This window comes from Propithecus coquereli, unplaced genomic scaffold, assembly GCF_000956105.1.
Source record: "Propithecus coquereli isolate 6110/MARCELLA unplaced genomic scaffold, Pcoq_1.0 Scaffold595, whole genome shotgun sequence".
In the NCBI taxonomy this organism is placed as follows: domain Eukaryota; kingdom Metazoa; phylum Chordata; class Mammalia; order Primates; family Indriidae; genus Propithecus; species Propithecus coquereli.
Window position 1 is genome coordinate 626,443 of NW_012151896.1, and position 20,136 is coordinate 646,578.

Genomic DNA, 20,136 nt, shown 5'->3' on the forward strand with positions numbered 1-20,136 from the left:
GCATCCATCCCAGTAAGTACTCAGTGTGAATTGGGAAGAGGTGCATAGATAGTGTGTTTTATGTTGGACTGCTAAAAAGCACCACCCCTAGAGGTAGATCAATTGGGAAAAGTGCCCCTTCCTCCAGACTAACGTGGCCCCACCAGGCCACACAGCTTGGTGGGCAAAACAAGGGCTGAATTTCAGCCCCCCACCTTCCCCTTCTGCTTTGCAGTGGCCTGAGCATGCCACCACCAAATGTATTGCTTGATTTACCTGCATCTGCACCCACACGCTCTACCTTCTCTCCAAAAACAGTGTGTGAACGAACACACTGTCCTTGCTCCTATTCAAGGCCAACCCCTTCACCTCTGTGCTAGGTCCCATTGTTTCTCATTTACTTGGGGATAGTCTTTCTCCAGTTTTCTCCTCCTGTCTTCTGCATCATCAACTTTACATCTCTGAAGGGTCATTCCAAGATACCAAAGTGAGGAAGCATTTCCCATCTTAAAATACTCTCCCTTGATCCCAAGTACCCTGTGGCTACTGCCCATTTCTCAGTTGCTCTTTAAAGCAAAGCTCCTCAGGAGCTGTTTAGACTTGGTATAAATCATTTGTCTTCTTTACCTCCCATTCTCTTAACACATCCTCATCAGACTTTCTCCCCTATGACTCCACTGACACTGTTTTCATCAAAGTCATCAGCAACTTCGATCAGGCAAAATCCAGTGTTCAGAGTCTCAGTCCTCTTTTTATTTCAATAGTATCTGGTAAGACTGATCATGCCCTCCTTCCTGAAACAATTCTCTTTCAACACTTCACCCCTCTCTTGGTGTTTCTCCTACCTGACTGGTAACTCCTTTTCTATTATACTTAACCTCCAAGTGTGGTCCTCTCCTCCAGCTACTCCCACTCCCTAAGTGACCCTAAGTAGATCTAAGGCTTAAAAGCATCTTTATGCTGATGAATCCCAAATTTAAATCTCTAGACTCACATAGCCAATTCTTTACTCCACATCTCCACTTGAATGTATAACAGGCATCTTTTTTTTTTTTTGAGACAGAGTCTCACTGTGTTGCCTGGGCTAGAGTGCCGTGGCGTCATCCTAGCTCACAGCAACCTCAAACTCCTGGGCTCAAGCAATCCTCCTGCCTCAGCCTCCCGAGTAGCTGGGACTACAGGCGTGCGCCACCATGCCAGGCTAATTTTTTTCTATATATTTTTAGTTGTCCAATTAATTTCTTTCTATTTTTAGTAGAGACGGGGGTCTCACTGTTGCTCAGGCTGGTTTCGAACTCCTGAGCTCAGACAATCCGCCCGCCTCGGCCTCCCAGAGACCTAGGATTACAGGCGTGAGCCACCACACCCGGCCTATAACAGGCATCTTAAACAGAACACACGCAAAACTGAATTCTTGGTTTCTCCCCCACCCCCAGATTTGCTTCTCCTTGATTCTTCCCCATCTCATTGAATGGCCCTGAAACTAAGAACCATCCCTGATCTTTTTGTTCTTCACACACTGTCCCCCAAATCCAAATGCATTCTAATCAAAATGTGTCTTTAAAAAATAAAATAAAATAGCTCTCTTCTCATCCTGTATGCGGCTGCCATCCTAGTTAGTCCAAGCTACCATGAACAGCCTTCTTAACTGGTCTCCCTCCTGACATTTGTGCTTCCCTGTTGTTTATTTGACACACATCAGCAAGACTAATTTTTAAAAATGTGTGTATCTGATGTGGTCATTCCTTGGCTCACCCTCCTCCCTTGGCTTCCAGTTGTTCTTATAATGGCCCACAGGCTCCACAGGATCTGGCCACTTGCCGACCTCTCACCTCTCTATTATACACTGCTCTCTGGCTGACTGACTGTGCTCAGCCATACCAGCCTTTTGCTGTTCCAGCAACAAGGTAGGTGCATGCCCCCCACCCCCTGCTGGGTTTATGGCTGATTTTCTCTCCGCCTGGAAATGCTGTTTCTACCTAGCCCCCACCCCGCCCCAGTGTTTGCTAGGCTTATTCCTTCATATCATGCGTGTATATGCTCAAAGGTCTTCTTTGAAAGGTAACATCTAACCAGCTATAGAGTCATCCCATGCCCTGCTTTATTTTTCTCCACAGCAGTTATTATTATCTGCAACTTTATCACTTGTTTGTCGTCTGTCTCCCTCTCCCACCCGACTAGAATGCAAACTCCACGAAGGCCTTTGGTTGTCTCTATGGCTTTATCCCCTGCGCCTAGTACAGTGCCTGGTACCTAATAGGTGCTCAATTAGTACTTGTCCAATGGTTGCGTTCCCTCCAAATTTTATTCCTCCTGAATCTTTGGACACCTCCTCATTCCATTTCTGGCCTTACCCAACCGCTATTCCGCCCTCTGCAAAGACGAAACTCCGCGCTCCTTTCCCAGTAGTTCTCGCCTCTCCTCGCCCCTTCCTACGCGGCTCCTTTAAGCGAACTCCCCAGCGCCGCGAGGAAGGCGGGGCCGAAGACTCGCCGACGCGGACTCAGAGAGGCGGGGTGGAACTAGGGGGCGGGGCCTGCGTGCTGCGTGCGTGCGCGTTCTGGAGGCGCCGCCGCCGCCGCCGCTCCCGAGGCCGCCGCTGCTGCCGTCGCCGCGCAGAGCCGAAGCAGGAGCCACGGCCGAGAGGAGGGAGGAGGAGGAGGAGGTGGAGGAGGCGCCGGACCAAGGGGGTGAGTGAGGGGCGGGGAGCCCCAGCCGGCCCCAGAGGGAGCGGGGGACGCGGGTCGGCCGAGCTGGGGCTGAGGCGGTTCGTGTCGCTGGTCAGTCCCCTGGCTCCCCCTTCCTCCTCCGCGTTCCCTCGGTGTCCGGGGCGGCGGCCCGGGGGCCTGGCCGGCGGGAGGGGCCGGGGCTTAGGAAGGCCGGGCCGCCTCCAGGGCCAGAGCCAACCACGCCCGCGGACCGAGCCGGTCGACTGTGGCTGGGCCTGCGGGAGACTGTCGGGAGGGGCCCGGGCCAGCTGTGGGAGAGAAAGAGGACATTGTGTCCCCCACCCTCCTACTCTTCGAGGTGTCACAGCACAAGCCCATTTCCTTCGCCATCTCCCCGGACACAGTGCCCTCGCCCCTCACTGCCCGAGAGATAGGGAAGATTGGACATCTCTGCCTTTCTCCTCCTCTTGCATGTCCCCAGACTGGGGTCACAGCTTCCTTCAAACCAGCTCTCTGTTTGGGGGCACACGAGGAGGAGATTGGAGGGTTGGGTGAATTTTCTGTCCTCTGTCCCCTGCTAGAGAGGTACGGGGAGGCTGGAGCGTTGCCCTCTGCGTGTTCACTTCTGACAGGGTTCAGGCTCCCTTTTCTTCCTTTATTCCCCCAGTGGACAGGGCTGACATCTTTACATCCCACTCCACCTTCCAGCCCCTTTCCCGCCCTCTTTACTCCACGTCTTCCGTAACATGCCATGTGTTCGCCTTCTCGGCTGTTGCTTTCCTGGAGTCTCTGCTTCTTCCCTGAATTTTGTTAGGGAAGAAGTCACGGTGTGATTCTCATTTTCCTTCAAACTAGGGTTGGTAGAAGTGTCACTTTCCTCCTCAGGAAGTTAAGCACGGTGTCTTCAGTTGAATTGTGTAATGTATTGCTCTGGGGAGAAGATGAGAGGAAGACATTTGTGCCTGAAAAATGGGATCGCCTCATAGGCCTGAGAACCAGCCTTTAGAGGACCTTTGACCTCTTGGAAAAAGAACTAGTATTGAGGAGTAATGTATTCCTTTTTGGGAGGGACAATTTTGTCACCGCTTTGAAGGGAGGAGGGAATAAAAAATGAAATGGAATAACAAGGCAGAAGATTAATGGGCCACAGCCTTACAGGTAGACACTGTTTTCTGCTTCTTGGGTGGCAGATGATGATTCTTGATGTTTTTATTACATTAAGAGTAAAATATCAGCTCTTAAAACTTGGGGCTCCTACCTTCAAAAGCTTGCTGACAGGCAGTCTCAAAAGAGATGCTGCTGGAAACAGGATTTGGAAACTTTCTTTGGGTTTCCTGTTAGAATGTGTGGGAGTGGACATGTTTATGGGTAGTTTTTCTTTTCTTTTGATGTAGTTGATTTCTGTGATACTTAGACATAAGTGCTAAATTAAGCCCCTAGACTTCTTTCTGTCTGTACTATGCTTTCCTATAAAACTTTTTGTCTTGGAATTATATTTACATTGTTTGATAATCTTTTTTAGTGTGGTGTTTCAATGAATCTTGACTTGTTTCCTTGGTATTTTGAATTATGTTCTGTTTCAGATACAAGTAGGTATAAGGTTTTGCGAATCATACATGTTCACTACTTGAATGAATTTAATGATTACAAAGATGTGTCTAGGTATTGTACATCTTTTTGAGGCGTACCTTAATTAGCATATTGCATTTCACTTCCAGTATATAAAATAGTAATTCTTAACCTTTTCTAGGCCACTGACACCTTTGAAAATATGATGAAATATAGGCTGTCTCTCCAGAAGAAAAAGTTAATAGATATTTATGCACAAAATTTTGCACTCAGTTTTAGGGACCCTCTGAAGCCAACCATAGACACCTGTCTTAGAAGGGAACTGGAATCCCTGAGTGTTATGCAATTTCATATTAAAACTCTTCAAAAGTCTTTGTTCATTCTTTGTACAGGCTCAGGAGTGACAGTATCTACATTTAAAGACTAAACGTTGGGTCTTTGAGAACAAGATTTTTCCAGTAACTTTTGGCTGCTTAAAATCATGATCACAACTGACTTACGGTTTTTATTGTACAAACTACTTTTTAGCAATATGATCAGCACTTGAAAATGTTCACAAATCAAACTATTCATTTTTCCTTTTCAAGCTTATTCATATACATGGTTTTTCATGTACTTAATATATCGTATCAACATTCAATATTGATTCAGCAAGCACTTATTGAATGCCTACTATGTGAATAAAACAAAGTCCTTGCTATCATAGAGCTTGTATTCTAATCAGGAGAGACAGGCCATTACCAAATATAGAATATGTCAGGTGATAAGAGCTATCCAGAAGACTAAAGTAGGGTTGGGGGAGAAAGAGAAACAGTGGCACGGTAGTCAGGGAAGACCTGAGACTGGAGCAGGGACCTACAGGAAGTGAGGGATGTGCACTCTCTTAGGGAAGAAGGTTCCAGGCAGAGAGGACTGCAAGTGCAAAGACACCTAAGTGTACTTGCGCTTTTTGAGAACAGCTAGGAGGCCAGTGTGGTTGGAGGCCAGTAAGCAAGAGGGAAAGTGAGAGATCTTGAGGTTAGAGAAGTAGCTGGGGCCACTGCAAGGCTTGTAGACCCTGGTAAGAACTTTGGATTTTACTTTGGATGAGGTGGGAAACCACTGGAGGGTTTTGAGTAGAAGAGAGACTTGTTCTGACTTAAGTTTGTGAGCATGATTTTGGCTGCTGTGTGGAAATCAACTTGGGGTGGGGAGAGGCAAGAGTGGAAGCAGGAAGACCAATTAGGAGGTTAATAATCTTCATTTCTATCCTTTTTCAGTGATTACAAAATAGTCTATCCTTCTGCTATTGGGCATATAGGTAGTTTCCTTTTTCCCTTCTTTATTTTTTTTTCTCTAACTCCATAACAGATTACCCTTCTTTACTAAAATAATGAAGTGAACACGTGCATATGCAACATTTTCTTTCTTTTGGAATATTTCCTTGGGATTCATTTCGAGAAGGGCTACTGGATCAAAGTGTATGAATATACTTGTCTTCTGGTGTGTATCTGAATTGCCTTCAGAGAGTAGGTTATACTAGTTTTGACAGCCACAGTTGTTGAGCATAAATTTCATGTTAATATCATTTGCACTGGGTATTATTATTTAGCACTTAAAAATAATTTCAGTCATAAAAAGACATCTTTTAGATTGTTAGGTTGAATTTTTCAATAGCTTACATTTAGAGGTCATATGTTAGCTCACCTCTCTCCAACATTTAACAACAGGGTGCTAATTATTGGATACAGAGATGAATTAGGCAGGGTTTCTGCCCTCAGGGAGTTTTACAGTCTGTGGTAATATGTAGTAGTTAAATAACTCCAAATCTAGCCAATGTTTGTTACCTATGGACTTTGTTAGTATATGGTTGATGATCTTTTATATAAAATAGGTATTTCAGGTAGGCAGCCAATTTTTCATATGGGTAATTACTGTTGTTTATTTTTTACAAAGGAATTTTTAATGGTATCTTGTAATTTACTTAATTTCTGTTTTGTATGATTTTAGAATCGTATAGCTAAGAGCCCCACATTTTGTTCTTTGCAATAATTATGCAACAGGTACTTAGTTGAGGACTCTCATTGAATTTTTAAGTTGTTGAAATTCTTCATAGTTATTCAGAAAACAGAGACTATTGTTTTTGTTAAATAAGGTCGGCATTGCTTCTTTGAAATTTTATTTAGTTTAGGGGAGATGATACCAGTCTGTTTTGATAGAAAATTATACCACTGTGAGGGCTTTGTTCAGCATTTCTGGTTCTGAAACCTAGATGGCTTGATTTGGCATAAGCGGGGAGCTTCAACGTCTATAAAAGGGAGCAGGTTGAACTAATTGAGTCCCCTGAAAGCACCTAGCTGTGTGTCTGATATGTGCTAAGGACACAGTAAATGTTCATTGGACCTCAGATAATTTCTAGGCTACCAGTTCTAAAATTCTCTTATTTTAGATATTCAATAAAAATAACTCATATAAAGCATTTATCTTTTAATATTGTGGTGCATTTGAAATTGTGAACATAAGCTTACTTTCCCCTAATGTTTCCTTTCCAATTAAATGAATCATAACAATTAATTGATTACAATTAATCAGTTGTAAAAGAGTTATGGCGTATCTCCAAGTATTTTTTGCTCATTCTGATATCCCATAGTTTTTGCATGACTTAATGCCAAATTTACATCTTTTGAAAAAGTTTAGCATTAAACAAAAGTATTTAGGCTTTCATATGTTACCGAAATAGATGAATCATCCATTTTTTTTCTTCTTTTTCCCCTTTTTTATGTGCATGAAATTTGGGGATTACAAGTGATAGTTTTAATGTGCTTTTCAGTCTTTCATATACAAAGATAATATTGGTCCATTTACATTTTGATTTTTTTGTATTATAATAGTGTTTATGGGTCTGCCCTGAATGATTCACACTCTCCCTTGGCACACAGTTTTGAGATGACTGGTTGAGAGGGCAGTTTGTTTCAGAGTTAAATGATCCAGATGAGTATTGAACCTATAAGCTTAGCTTTGTTCATTATCATGATGTTCTGATCAACAAAGCAGTTCAACAGAGAACTGTGCCATGCTCTCATTTCCACTTGAAAATAGGCCGTTTAGAGGTAGAAGGTACAAGCATGCACATACACCCCCCCCAATAAAAAAAGGAAATTGTGTGTGATTATTAAGGTAGAGTTGAAACAGGAAATGGTGAGCTTTTATAAGTGGCCTAAAAATAATCCTTTTAATATAATTTTCAAAAGTGCATGACATATACATGCATGGAAGATTAATATGTTTTGTGAAATAAATTTCAATCGTTAGACAAGTTAATGGCTTTTTTAAAAGCCCTGATGACTTATTTAGGCTATATAGGTCTGAAAAAATCCTTATAAGTCACTCCAGTTTTCCCAGTGTTTCCTATCTCTAGCCTGTTTATTTCACATTGGTAGAGAGTGGGTCAACACATGGATTGTTAAAGGTAACCAAATTTAAAATTAAATGTATAATCCCATGATTGGTCTCAGAATATATTTAAATTAGGCCACATTTCATAAGAACAGGAATATACTGAACTACAAATAACTTGATAAAGGATACTCTTGGATTAATTAAAACTTGAAACACCCTACCTTAAACTCACAAGTATATACACCTGTGTTATTCATGTTTTTTTGTAATTCTGTGCTATACCCACTTATTCTGGATATACAAAATAATTTTGCTCATGATAGACTGTGGTTCAGCTATCAAAGACAAAACTATAAAGAGAGGTGCAAAGAACTGGATGCAACTATTTGGACAAATCCCAAACGCAGTTTGCATGACTCTAAGTTAGCAGTAGGAAATCTCTTATTGCAAACCGTACATTTCAGTTATGTCAGATGTGTAATTTGGAGAGTATATTTATTCACTGTATTTTCAATGATATTTTAAAATTCGTTTATAAATAGGATCATTCTGCTCTACACAAGTTGGCTATATTATAAAACATTAAGCAAGCAACCACGAAGTTAATTATTGTAGAATTCGAAAATTAACACTAATCTTTGAATTTTATGTAGTTTACATCTATCCCAAATCTATTGATGCCTTTGAAACTGCCCTTTAAATCCCATTGTATGCTTGTGGAAATGTCGCATAATTTCATTAATAGATTTCAGATTCAATCTTGGAACAGATGTTTTGAGTGACCCCAAAATTAGGCTCTTTGATGGACACTGAGATCTAAAGGTGTAGTTTCTGCTTTAAGGAATTTATAGTCTAGTAATTTGTTTGCTAGAGCCTTACATATGTTTTGTAAATAAATGCATTTTCATGGCAGAGTAAAAGTAAAATGATATTCATATTCTAAGTAAAATCATTGTGACTATTTTAAGTTCTCCCTTAGTTGTTAAACAGTTATTTCTGTGGTCTTATTTTCTAGTAGCTTCTTAGTATTAGAGCACATCAGTTTCCCAGTTACTTAAAACATAGTAAAATGAGAACTGTTTGCTCTGCCTATTTTACTTCAGTCCAAGACATTTTTTTTTGTATATTGTTCTTTTGCATGCGCGCACACACGTATATACTTATCACATTGTAGGGAAGTTGTTTCCTTGTTTAGCTAGCGATTTTAATGCTGTGGGACTTTTTTTGTAGAACAGCTTGTTAATATTTTTTCTACACTGATTAAAGTCGTCCTGTGACTCTAAAGTTAACTATCAGCTAGGACAGAAATGTACAAATAGAATGCACCAATGTGCATTTTTAGTGAATGTTGGTAGCTTGCCAGTTTTAAGTTTCTCCCCACTCCAGACCTAATTATGATGTGCTTATAAGGCAACAACAGTATATTTAGTTTAGTTCACAAAATGAGAATAGTTTTTCTGGTTTTTCCATTTTGCATGTTTTGAGTTAGGATTAATTAGACATTTATTATTCTCAGTAGATATATATAGTTTTCAGTCCACTTAACTGTGATGCTTGCTTTTGGCACATTGGCTGACTTTGAGATAGTGGGCCTTGTGTAGTTTTGTAAATACAGGTATTACTGAGTTTTGGATGACATCCTTTACACAATCTGAAAGTAAACATGAACATAATAGAAGGTGGAAACAAATCTGAGGTTTTCTTTGCACTAGGAAATATAGTTCCTATTCCAACTAATATGCCCTTGTTAGGTTCAGGATCATTTTCAGTGGGTATGACTGCTTAAACTTCTTTTTTTCTGTTTAAAGTATTTCATGTTACATTGTGACAAATTTTGAAAAGAACATAAGTGTAAAGAAGAAATTGAAAACTGTCTATGATCCCATCATCCAGAGAAAATTATTGCTAACATTTTAATGTATATTTTTCCAATTCTTCCCTTGCATGTACAAATTTTAAATTTTTTATAAAAATTGGAATTATACCTTTATATATACTGTTTCGATCTTACCTCTTTTCCCTGAATGGGATGTTGGTCTCCTAGTGTGGGACTTTAAGGTTGATTCTTTATAATATGACTATCTTAAATAACACTGGGGCAAACATTTTTATACATTTATCTTTGATTGCATCTCTGTTTTTGTTTTTCTTCCTATAGGATAGATTCCCAGAAGTGGGATAACTGGATCAGAGGGTGATTACCCTGTGTATAAGAGTGTGTGTCTCACTGCACCTTCAATGGCATTGAGTAGGTCAGTTTTTATAATCTTTGCCAATTTGATAGATATCTGTTACATTCTTGGGGTGGTAATCACAGACTCCTCGTATTATTAATCAGCTGTAAAACCTTCATAGTGTATGACTAGTAATTTGCAGTTGTCTTCCAAAAAGTTGGTTGGAAAGAGTTTCTTTAAAAATATTTTTGGTAAAAGTAACCTTTGTGACAAAAGACATTGGATTGAAGTTGCAATTTGAACATCATTTTTTTTGGAGAGAAATAAAATTTTAATGTTCTTCTTTTACTAAAACTACAAACATGAGAAAGCATGTTATATAGTATGTAGTAAGTAGAAATATAATGTGAAACTAATTGTTTCAGATAGATAAGGTGAGTAGTCACATGGTTCTGATTTTTAAAAAAAATTGAATAACTGTTAATGTTTAGAGCAATGGCTCTGGAATTAGGCAGCCTGGGTTCACATCCTTGCTTTGCCACTTACTAAGTACATGATTTGAGGCAACTTACTGAATACATGTATGATCTGATGTTTCTAAACCTTAGCTTTCTTATCTTTAAAAGGAGAATGATAATACCTACTTTAAAGGATTGTTGAGAGGATTAGAAATAATGTGTAAGGGTGCTTGGCACACAGTAGGTATTTAATAAAATCTAACTGTTTATGTTAAATTTGTTTTTTCTGCCAGTCTCCTAGGGGGCAGGAAATATCTCATTTTTGTGTCCTTGTTTGCATGAATAAATACAGAGATGCAGATGGGCCATGGTGAGCAATGGCAGAGGGAGGGGATGGTGGATGTTCTTTGTGGTAGGAATGGCATGTGCCAAGATAAAAAGTAGCTGGGTGTAGTTGGATGACAGGAGATTTGTTTGACAGAGCCTAGGCTTTTGTATAGTTAGAAAATAATGGAGATCAAGCCATACATATTGATTGGGGCTAGACTTTGTAACTCATTGAATGCTTGGTGTAAACTTTATTCAAGAGCACAGGAAGTTTTGGTATGAGGACAATGACTTGATATGAGCGTTCATCAAAAGTAAGAGGAATTTGGTCATAGAGTACAGAATGCACTGAGGAAGGAAAAGACTGAAGACAGTGAGGATGGATTAATAACAGAGGTAAGGCAAGATCTGAAGGTCTAATGGAAAACAAGAGGGAAAGTTTTAGGACAACTGCTGGGAGTCACCCTTGTAAAGATCTGTGTAACCAATTTGGAAATTGAATTTAAGAGAATCAGTCTGAGTTTAACATCTAGGCCACATACACTTAGGCAATCTTTGCAAGAAGATAGGAGTCAGTACGTTTTGGTTGTTAACTACCTTTTTTTTTTTTTTAATTGAAGGGTAAAAGATTCCTATCATTTCATCAGTGAAAAGCATATGTTTATGCTTTTTTTTTTAAACATATGTACAGTCTCCTGCAGAAATTTTATTTAGTTAGCATTTTGAGTTCTTGGTTAACATAGGGAATCCTTACTTTAAACTTTGTATTTCTGGAGGTATTATCTTAAAACTCTTAACTGTAAGGTGAAATTCTTCTGTATATGTGGTTTTTATAACATTTATGATTACTGCTACACTTTAAAAATACCAGTTGTATGAGCAGAAGTGATGAGAAGTGAAATATAGACTTCTTGTTTGTTAAGCAACGTAGAATATTAAAGGCAGTGAAAGGGGGAGCAACAAAAAATAGGAAATTGAGTGTGTGATCTTTAGAAAAAATATTACTTTTAGTTAGTATTCTTGTTTTTTTCTTATCCCTTAATTTCCTAATTTAAAAAAAAAATGAGTCTGTAGATGCCATTTTTAGTCATCGTGTCTCTACTTGTACTTTCCACTTGGCTGAATATTATACAAGCCAGGTAGCCAAAAGATTGATATTAATAGTATTTCTTTTTGAATGATCAGTAAACTCATATGAGCTATGAATTATCTCACTATCTTGCAGTCATGAAAAGATGCAACCCCCAATTTTTTAAATATTCAGGCTGTGATACTTCTAAGATGTTACCATTTTTTAGTTTTCAAATATTGTCCAAATTCAAAAATAAAGTCCTTATTTATTAGTTATTTTTATTCAGATCTCTTGCCTTTTAAAGTATCCTTGAAGATATCTTGAAAATATTTTTAAATTAATAAGCAAATGTAGCAAATAGAGTTGGAGATTGTATGTGTTACTGTTTTACAAATACTGTGTTTTTCTTATGTGAAACTACAAAAGCCCACATCTGGTCAACTGAATGATGAGTTCATTTGCTATTCAAAGTAATGATTTAATGTCACAAACTGTAAGCTTCCAGTTGAGTCTATTTTGGATAGGTTTGACAATATTTCTGCCTATCTGTCAACAGAAATCAGAGCTACAATCGTTCTCCTAGTACTGATTGCTATCTCTCCGTATCTCCACTAGCGCCCTCAAACAATAGCTAAGAGAACAGGATATTCCCTGATTTGGGCCATTCTGGCTGGCACTGTCACTATGATGGCCTTTCTATATGTCTTACATTCTTAGAAACCTGCTTGCGTCTTCGCTAGAATAAATTGTTAGATAAGTAGCTAGTAGTTCATGGTATACTATTAGAAGGTAGTTCATTCAAGTTTTACATGAGGTGCCATATGAAGAGTCTGAAACATGAAGAGACTTTTATATCCTTCTATTTCGAAGGATTAAAATAAAAGAAAATGAAACCCACTGATTGAATAGAATATTGTGTGCATTTTCTTATTTATGGAAAGTTTTTTTTCTTATTCTTTTTAAATCAGCAATTTTGAATGCTATGTGTAAGTTCTTGACTAAGAAACAAGTTATTCCCCCAAAATAATATTAAACAGTTTGGTTAGTCATCCAGCAGATATTTATTGAGTGATTATTGGGTGTCTGGTACTGTTCTAGGAACCAGAGATTTAGCAGTGAATAAGATGGGCTGTCATAGAGTGTTTTATATCAGTGAAGAGTTGGTGGTAGTACAGAGAAACAGTAAACAAACAAGTAAATAAGATCATTTCAGAGGACCCAAATGCCATGAAAAAACTATAGCAAGATAAAATGATAGAGTGATGGAGTGTTGGTAGAGGAAAAGCTCCCTGAGGTTGTGATGTTTAATGTGGGGCCTGAATGACAAAACACCACACACCCGCAAGAAGAGGGAACCAGGCAGAGGGCCCAGTTGGCACAAAGACCCTAAAGTGGGAAGTAGGTAGTCATGTTTGAAGAATAACAAGAAGGTCTTCGTTACCACGAGGCTGGGAAGAGACTAGTAGATGAAGTTGGTAGGGAGCAAATCACATAGGTCCTGGGAAAGGGTTTGGATTTTGTTCTTATAAATATAAAGGGAGGACACTGAATAACATTGCTTCTCTTTATGGATAAATATGTGTAATGTTCAAATTTGAAGATGCATTACTAATTATACTGATTTGAAACAAATCTGTAGGGTAACCAGTTTTTGTAGACATACAAAATCACTAACGTAGGGTCCATAAATCATGAATTTCCTAGGGGTCTGCAGAGATAGGAAGGAATTATTTTTAATATTATAAAAAGTCTTATGAAAATTGTATATTTGCTCTAAATAGATTTATACAGGTAAAATATTGTACATCTTTTCTTTGACCAGTAATCATATTGACTCAAGTCTTTGGGGCTAATTACCTCAAATCATTACCGTACATTGTGGTGACTTGCACGTTGTTAATGAAGTAAAATACTGTGCTTGCCTCTCAAGAATCTAGCATTGAGTTTCATTAGTTTTTATTTTATTTATTTATTTTTTTGAGACAGAGTCTCACTCTTGCGGGGGCTAGAGTGCCGTGGCGTCAGCGTAGCTCACAGCAACCTCAAACTCCTGGGCTCAAGCGATCCTCCTGCCTTGGCCTCCCAGAGTGCCAGGATTACAGGCATGAGCCACCACACCCGGCCAAAGTTTCATTAGTTTTTATGTCTGACAGTGTGAGATTAGCCTTTACTTATCTGGCTAATAAAATGTCAATGCAGTTGGTAGGTAAAAATCTTTAAAGACATAGAATCCATGGAGAATAACAGAGATTTTTCATAGAAAGGTTAGGAACCACTGGTAAATATCCTAATCTCTAGGGAGACCTGCAGGGAGAGGGGTACTAATATTTTTTTTTTGAAGGTAGACCCCTTTCATCCCATTTAACCTGCACAGCAAATCTATGAAGTAGATATTGGTTATTGTCCAATTTTTACAGGTGGTGAAACTCAAAGTAATTATATAATTTATGAAAATTCACACAGCTCTAATTAGAGAGGATCATGCAAGAAGTCCTTCTTGTACTTCTGTAGTACAAAGCAGAAAATAGTTGATCAGTAAATATTTGTATCTTGCTTGCATGCATGAATGGCGAATGAATACGAGTAAATGAGAGAAGACTGCCTCTGCCCTTGTAATCCTTTTTTTGTGGGTCACACCATTTTTCTCGTAGAAGTCTAGGAAATTTCTTCAGAAATAATTGACTTCACCTACCTTTTTTTCTGCAACACCCTCCCCGCCCAATGATGTTTAAATTGCTTATAATAAATCACACAGTAAAAATTCTGAGGAGAGAAATAAAGACCAGGCACTTAGTGTAATTTTCTCTTAGGTTTTGTTAACTTAAAGTTTTCAGCTTTTAAAAAAATATCTGCTTTGCTGACCCTCATATGCACAATTGGTATCATCTTTTCATTCTATTTGTATCTCTTAATTATTTTTGTAACCATTTAGCAACTTACTATAGTATTCTGAAGTGAGGTGATTGAATAACTGTAGTCAAAATGTTTTATGTAGGCCGAGCTAGTGGCTCTCGCTTGTAATCCTAGCACTTTGGGAGGCCAAGGTATGAGGATTGCCTGAGACCAGGAGTTTGAGACTAGCCTGAGCAAGAGCAAGACTCCCATCTCTACAAAAAAATAGAAGAAATTAGCTGGGGGTGGTAGTGTGCGCCTGTAGTCCCAGCTAGGCTGAGGCAGGAGGATCACTTTAGCCCAAGAGTTCGAGGTTGCAGTGAGCCGTGATGAGGCCACTGCACTCTAGCTGTGGCGACAGAGAGAGACCCTGTCTCAAAAAGAAAAAAAGTTTATGTAGCCAACATTAGTTATCTACCTAATGTCTGACTGTCACAGTTGGGTGTGTGTATAGGTGGGCATGTTTTTGTTTCTGTCTTCTATTAGTATGTCAGCATGTGTGGTTTGTTCAAAAATACGAACCGATAATTCTGGAGTATTTAATGAGTTGTAGGGTCTAAAGAAATATGTATAATGAGAAGTTTTTTTTTACTCAACTGACACAGACAGAATACGAATATGAGATCTCTAAATCTCATGTTTATAAAGTTTCTAATTCTTCAAATTAATTAATATCTTAATAAGAGTTTTGTTTTTTGAGACAGGATCTTACTTTGTTGCCCAGAGCTGGAGTGTGCAGTGGCCCAATCATAGCTCACTGTAACCTTGAACTCCTGGGCTCATGCTGTCCTCCTGACTCAGCCACCCCAGTAGCTGGGACTACAAGTATTTAACAAATCCTGGTGATTTTTAAAATTTTTGTAAAGTAGTAGTCTTGCTATGTTGCCAAAGTTGGTCTCAAACTCCTCGGCTCAAGCAGTGCTCCTGCTTAGGCCTCCCGAAGTGCTGAGATTACGTATGTGAGCCACCACGCCAGGCCATGTATGTGTAAACATGGATGTGGGTGGAACTTTTATAAATTTGATTATTTAAGGATATCAGATTAATTTAAGAAAAACCATGGGCAAGTGATTTGGGAAGAAAAATCTTATAATCAGACCCACCTTTATTTGTATGTTTAGATTTTCATATATTAGGTTATTTTGGTGGTGATTCTTTTACATTCAAATGATAAGTCTTAGACTGTGGTAACTCAAAATTGGTCAAATAATGTATGCTTTTTAAAGATGTTTCTGTGCTTTTTGAATACTGAGTTTCACATTTAGGACAAACTTGAGTCGTAAAACATCCCTTTGATTTTTAAATAACCGTTTAGTAATATCTGACTAGTATTTCACTCATGTTATAATTTTTACGTTGGAATACGACAGCATTATAATTCAAGAACCAACCAAAATCTGCAGTCAAAACCATGGGCAGGAGGGTTTTAGATGATGTAGTCATTCTGTTATTCCCATTATGCTTTAGACTTGTACTACTGTCATCAACAGCACAAGCTTGAGATCGTGTCACCACTCAGTGTCATCTGCTTACATGTGTATGTAAGCAATAATAGGCTTTAGATAACTGGATATAAAGAATCATTGCTTTGTGGTTCTCTTAGCTGACTCTGCTTAGTTTCAAGTGTACTGGGCTGAGCTTGTGTCTCACAGTGAATTGTCACAGTTTTGATCTTTTGCAACCATAACACTTACATAACCATGCGTTCAGTGTCCCCTGTGTGCTGACATACTGAAGATGGACATGTGAAGTTTTTTGGTAGTGAAAAGAAAATGCCTGTCTAAGCAGTAAAATTTAAAAATGATTTTTTAAAACATTAAAATACTTGCAAAAGAGAGAGGGCTCTTTATGTGAAGGACCACCTATCCCCTCCCACCCTGTGCTTAATTTTCACAATATAATAAACTATTTTTTTTTTTAGCCCTATGAGTCAAAATGTTTTTTAGAAAATCAGTCATAAAATTGCATTTGTCTGCACTATTTTTAAAAAGTGCTCTATTGTTAAGGGAAAAAAACAAATGACCAGTGTTTACATAGTATGATTTTGGTGCATATTTTTATAAAATATGTATTCATGTGTGAAATGTAAGCTAAAAAGAAATACACCAAAGAACCTAAATTGTTGTCTCCAAGTTTTGGGATTGCAGGTTCTTTTTATTTTCCTCTTTAAACCTTTAATTTTATGAACTTTATTCATTGTCCATATATTTTATAACCAGAAAATGAAAGTTCTAAAATGAATTCATTATAGAGTATGAAATTAAATTTAATGAAACTTTTAAAGATGAAGATTCTTAGGGGATAAAATGACTTTAAAGGCTTTACAAATGAATTAAATAGAATTTCTGAAATGGAATTACGTGTTATGATAAAAGTTTGTATTTTAAAACAGAAGCAAAAGTGAGTTGCCACGTAGTGGTGGGGAACCTGCGGCCGTAAGGCAAAATGTGGCCTTCTAGGTCCTTAAATGTGGCCTTTTGACTGAATCCAAATTTTGCAGAACAAATCCTTTTATTAAAAGGGGTGCAGCAGAGAAAGATGAAGCTTTTCTTGCCTCCTCTGTTGCTTAAAAAAGAAGAATCTTGAAATTAGAAGGCTGCAGGCTCCCCACCCCTGAATGGGAAAAGTCTTGCACTATTGGTACCATGCCTTGGAAACCTATTTTATTCTTCTAACTGAGGTGTGCCTTAGTTACATTCATGTATATATTGTTTTATGGAAAAGTGTTTAATTATAGAATTTAAACTTATTTATATAAACGGTATGCTAAATCTCAGTTTGAATATTTGGTCATTTGATAATGTGTTTGTGGTCAGCAGACAAAACACTTGGCAAAAGTTTGCATATGGTACCTACCAGCTGTTCCGTAACCTCTTTATTTCTCAGTTTTCTCATCTGTAAAATGGAAAAAGAACAATATTTATTTCTTAGGCTTGTTTGAGGATAAAATAAGTATGCCTGACATACAGAAAGCACTCAAATATTATTACTGCTATTACCAAAAAGTTGGCATTGATGTCTCTACGCAATGGAGTAAAAGATCACTGGGGACTGGTACAGTGTCTTATGCTTCATATCCCCTATTTTGATCAACCTTGTGTCGTCCCCACACAAACTTGTGTATTTAAGCAGGACTATTAGCTATTCATGTAAGTAGTTTCATTATTTATGTACACACAATAAGTCTTTAGCATTCATGAGTGAGCATTTTAGACTTAAAGTATTTAACATGGGAAATTTGTAATCTAGTATAGACAAAATTTTGAATCCTGCATATTTCAAGGCTGATGTGCCAAACAAATCTGTTGACTAAAGAATTGAATATCACTGATAATATCTCAGTTTTTATTACCTAACGGTGACTTTTGTTTTCTACTTTTTAAATTTTCATCATAGGATTAAAAACTGTATTTCTTTGTGACTAATGGTGCCCAGAGAAAGCCTATGGCTAATGCTGGTTTTTGCAGATTTAGATAAACTCTTCCTTTTCTACAACACTACAGTAATAAAGTAAATTTATTTTAGTAGCAACTTATGAATGTTGCTTATTTCTTTCATATTCTTCACAATATCTTATACACAGCAGAGATAATGAATAATAGACGGTATTTGTTAGTTTATGAAGAAATGTGAATCTTCCGGTTCATTAAAGGAAAGGGAGGAGTTTAGTGGGAATTCCTAGATTTCCTGGCTCATGGATTATTTTTATTTTTATCACTTCAGTGCATCATTTTAAGAATTTCTTAGACCAAATTAAAATGTATTTATCTGTCTGGATTTCACATTTCCATGGAGTGATATGATGATGTAAATGTGCCTCATTTAATGAAAGCTACTCCTGTGGCTTAAAATGCATACCCTATAACCCCACCCACAGAAATATTGATTTTATAGGTCTGGGAAAAGGCCTAGGAAGCTGTATTTTACTCCTCTAGGTGATCCCCAGATGATTCTGATGCAATACTTTTTCAATTTATTTCTCTCTATATTTTCATTTTTAGTATGATATTTTCAAAGCCTTAGGAATAAAGGAATACATCTTGTATTTAGTAATGAAAATTAATGGTCTTAGCTTTCCATCATATGTTCCATTTTACGTTTTTAATTAATTAAATGTACATAGGTTACTGAAGTCAAACCCAAGTAATACCAAGTTCATTGTAGAAAAAAGTGAGAAAGTACCAATGAGGCAATGTTTCTCAACCTTACTATCATCCTCCACCCCCAGTCTTTTTAGATATCTTTTTACTAAGTGTCTCCCTCATGAAATTTTAATGTCACAGATATAACTGTATATTTGCTTATGTATTGTATGTGTATCTGTGCTTTATACACTAAAAGAATAAGATTTATTTTTCAGCCCCTCGAGAGCCAATTTTCACCCCATTGGGGAATTATTGGCACTGTTGAAAATGCATGCAATAAGCTAAAAAAGTCACCTGTAATTTTACTTCTCAGCATGTTAACATTTTGGTGTACATCTTTCTCAGTGGTATTCAATGCGTGTATGTTTTTTTCTTTAACAAAAATGAAATCAGATACATAATTATTTCATGTTCTCTTTTAATGTATTGTGAATTTTTCATGACAAATTATGTATTTTAATAGCATATCTAATGGATAAGTAATACGGATATATAGTATTCCATTATGTGAATTTGCCATCATTTACTTAAATGATTTTCTGTAGTTTTCAATTTTTATAAAAGCTCTGCTATGAATATTATTGTAGTGGAGTTTTTCTATGCAGCCTTAATTATTTCCTTAGGATAAATTCCAAGAAGTAGTTATTCTGTACATGTTAATATTTTTTGGTATATGTAACTTGGAAAGTGAAAATCCCTTTCCCCAAGGACAACCACCATTAAAGTGAATATTTGTCCAACCTTTTCCTGTATATTCTAATATAAAAACCTATATATTTTATTTGTGTAAAAATTATATATAGCTACATCTGTCTTTTTAAAAAGAGGAATCCATTGTCCCTTAACTATAGCCAATGGCTTTTTTGCCTGATGTATTTTGCCTAAGGGACTTTGGTCGTCTCTTTACACCACTATGAAAGAATTCTGTCTCTTTCTTTTAAGCTATATGATGTGGAGTAATTTGTCCATTCTTCTATTGAAGGATCTTTTGTTTTCTATTTTGTTTTGTTTTTGCGTACATCTTTGTTTGCTTGTTTCTGTGTCATAAATTCCCATTTGTGGTAGAATTGCTGGGTCATTTAAGAATTGGAAATACTTTATATGCTCACATCTTTTTTTGTGTTTTCTGGTTTTTTATTCTTTTATTTACCTACTCTGGTATTGATACCAGATTTTAACTACTGTAGTTTTACAGTGTTATATTTTCATATCTCGAAATATAAAATATTCTGATAAATAGACAGGTGTGCCTTTATATTTTTCAGATTACAACTCACAGTTTAATTTTGGCTAGGTTTGTTTTTCTTTTTTTTAAGACAAGTATATGTATTTTAAAATAGAATAATACAGATTTTGAGAACTTTTAGTGCCTGGCAGTAATTCAGAACTCTAAAAGCACCTGTTAAGTTGCACAGTGAACAAACAAAGCTATTGAGCTGTGAGCTTTCTGGGAATTCTTGGAACTACAACATT

At 37.4% G+C, this 20,136-nt stretch overlaps 1 long non-coding RNA gene across 1 annotated transcript in view; it reads left to right on the top strand.

Moving 5' to 3' along the window:
- The first annotated feature begins 2,566 nt into the window (after positions 1 to 2,566).
- The window catches only part of LOC105822092, a 72,876-nt gene continuing 55,306 nt past the window's right edge, over positions 2,567 to 20,136 (top strand). The window contains exons 1-2 of the long non-coding RNA XR_001138087.1: positions 2,567 to 2,669; positions 9,754 to 9,847. This is a non-coding gene — a long non-coding RNA (uncharacterized LOC105822092). The remainder of the gene's footprint in view (positions 2,670 to 9,753; positions 9,848 to 20,136) is intronic.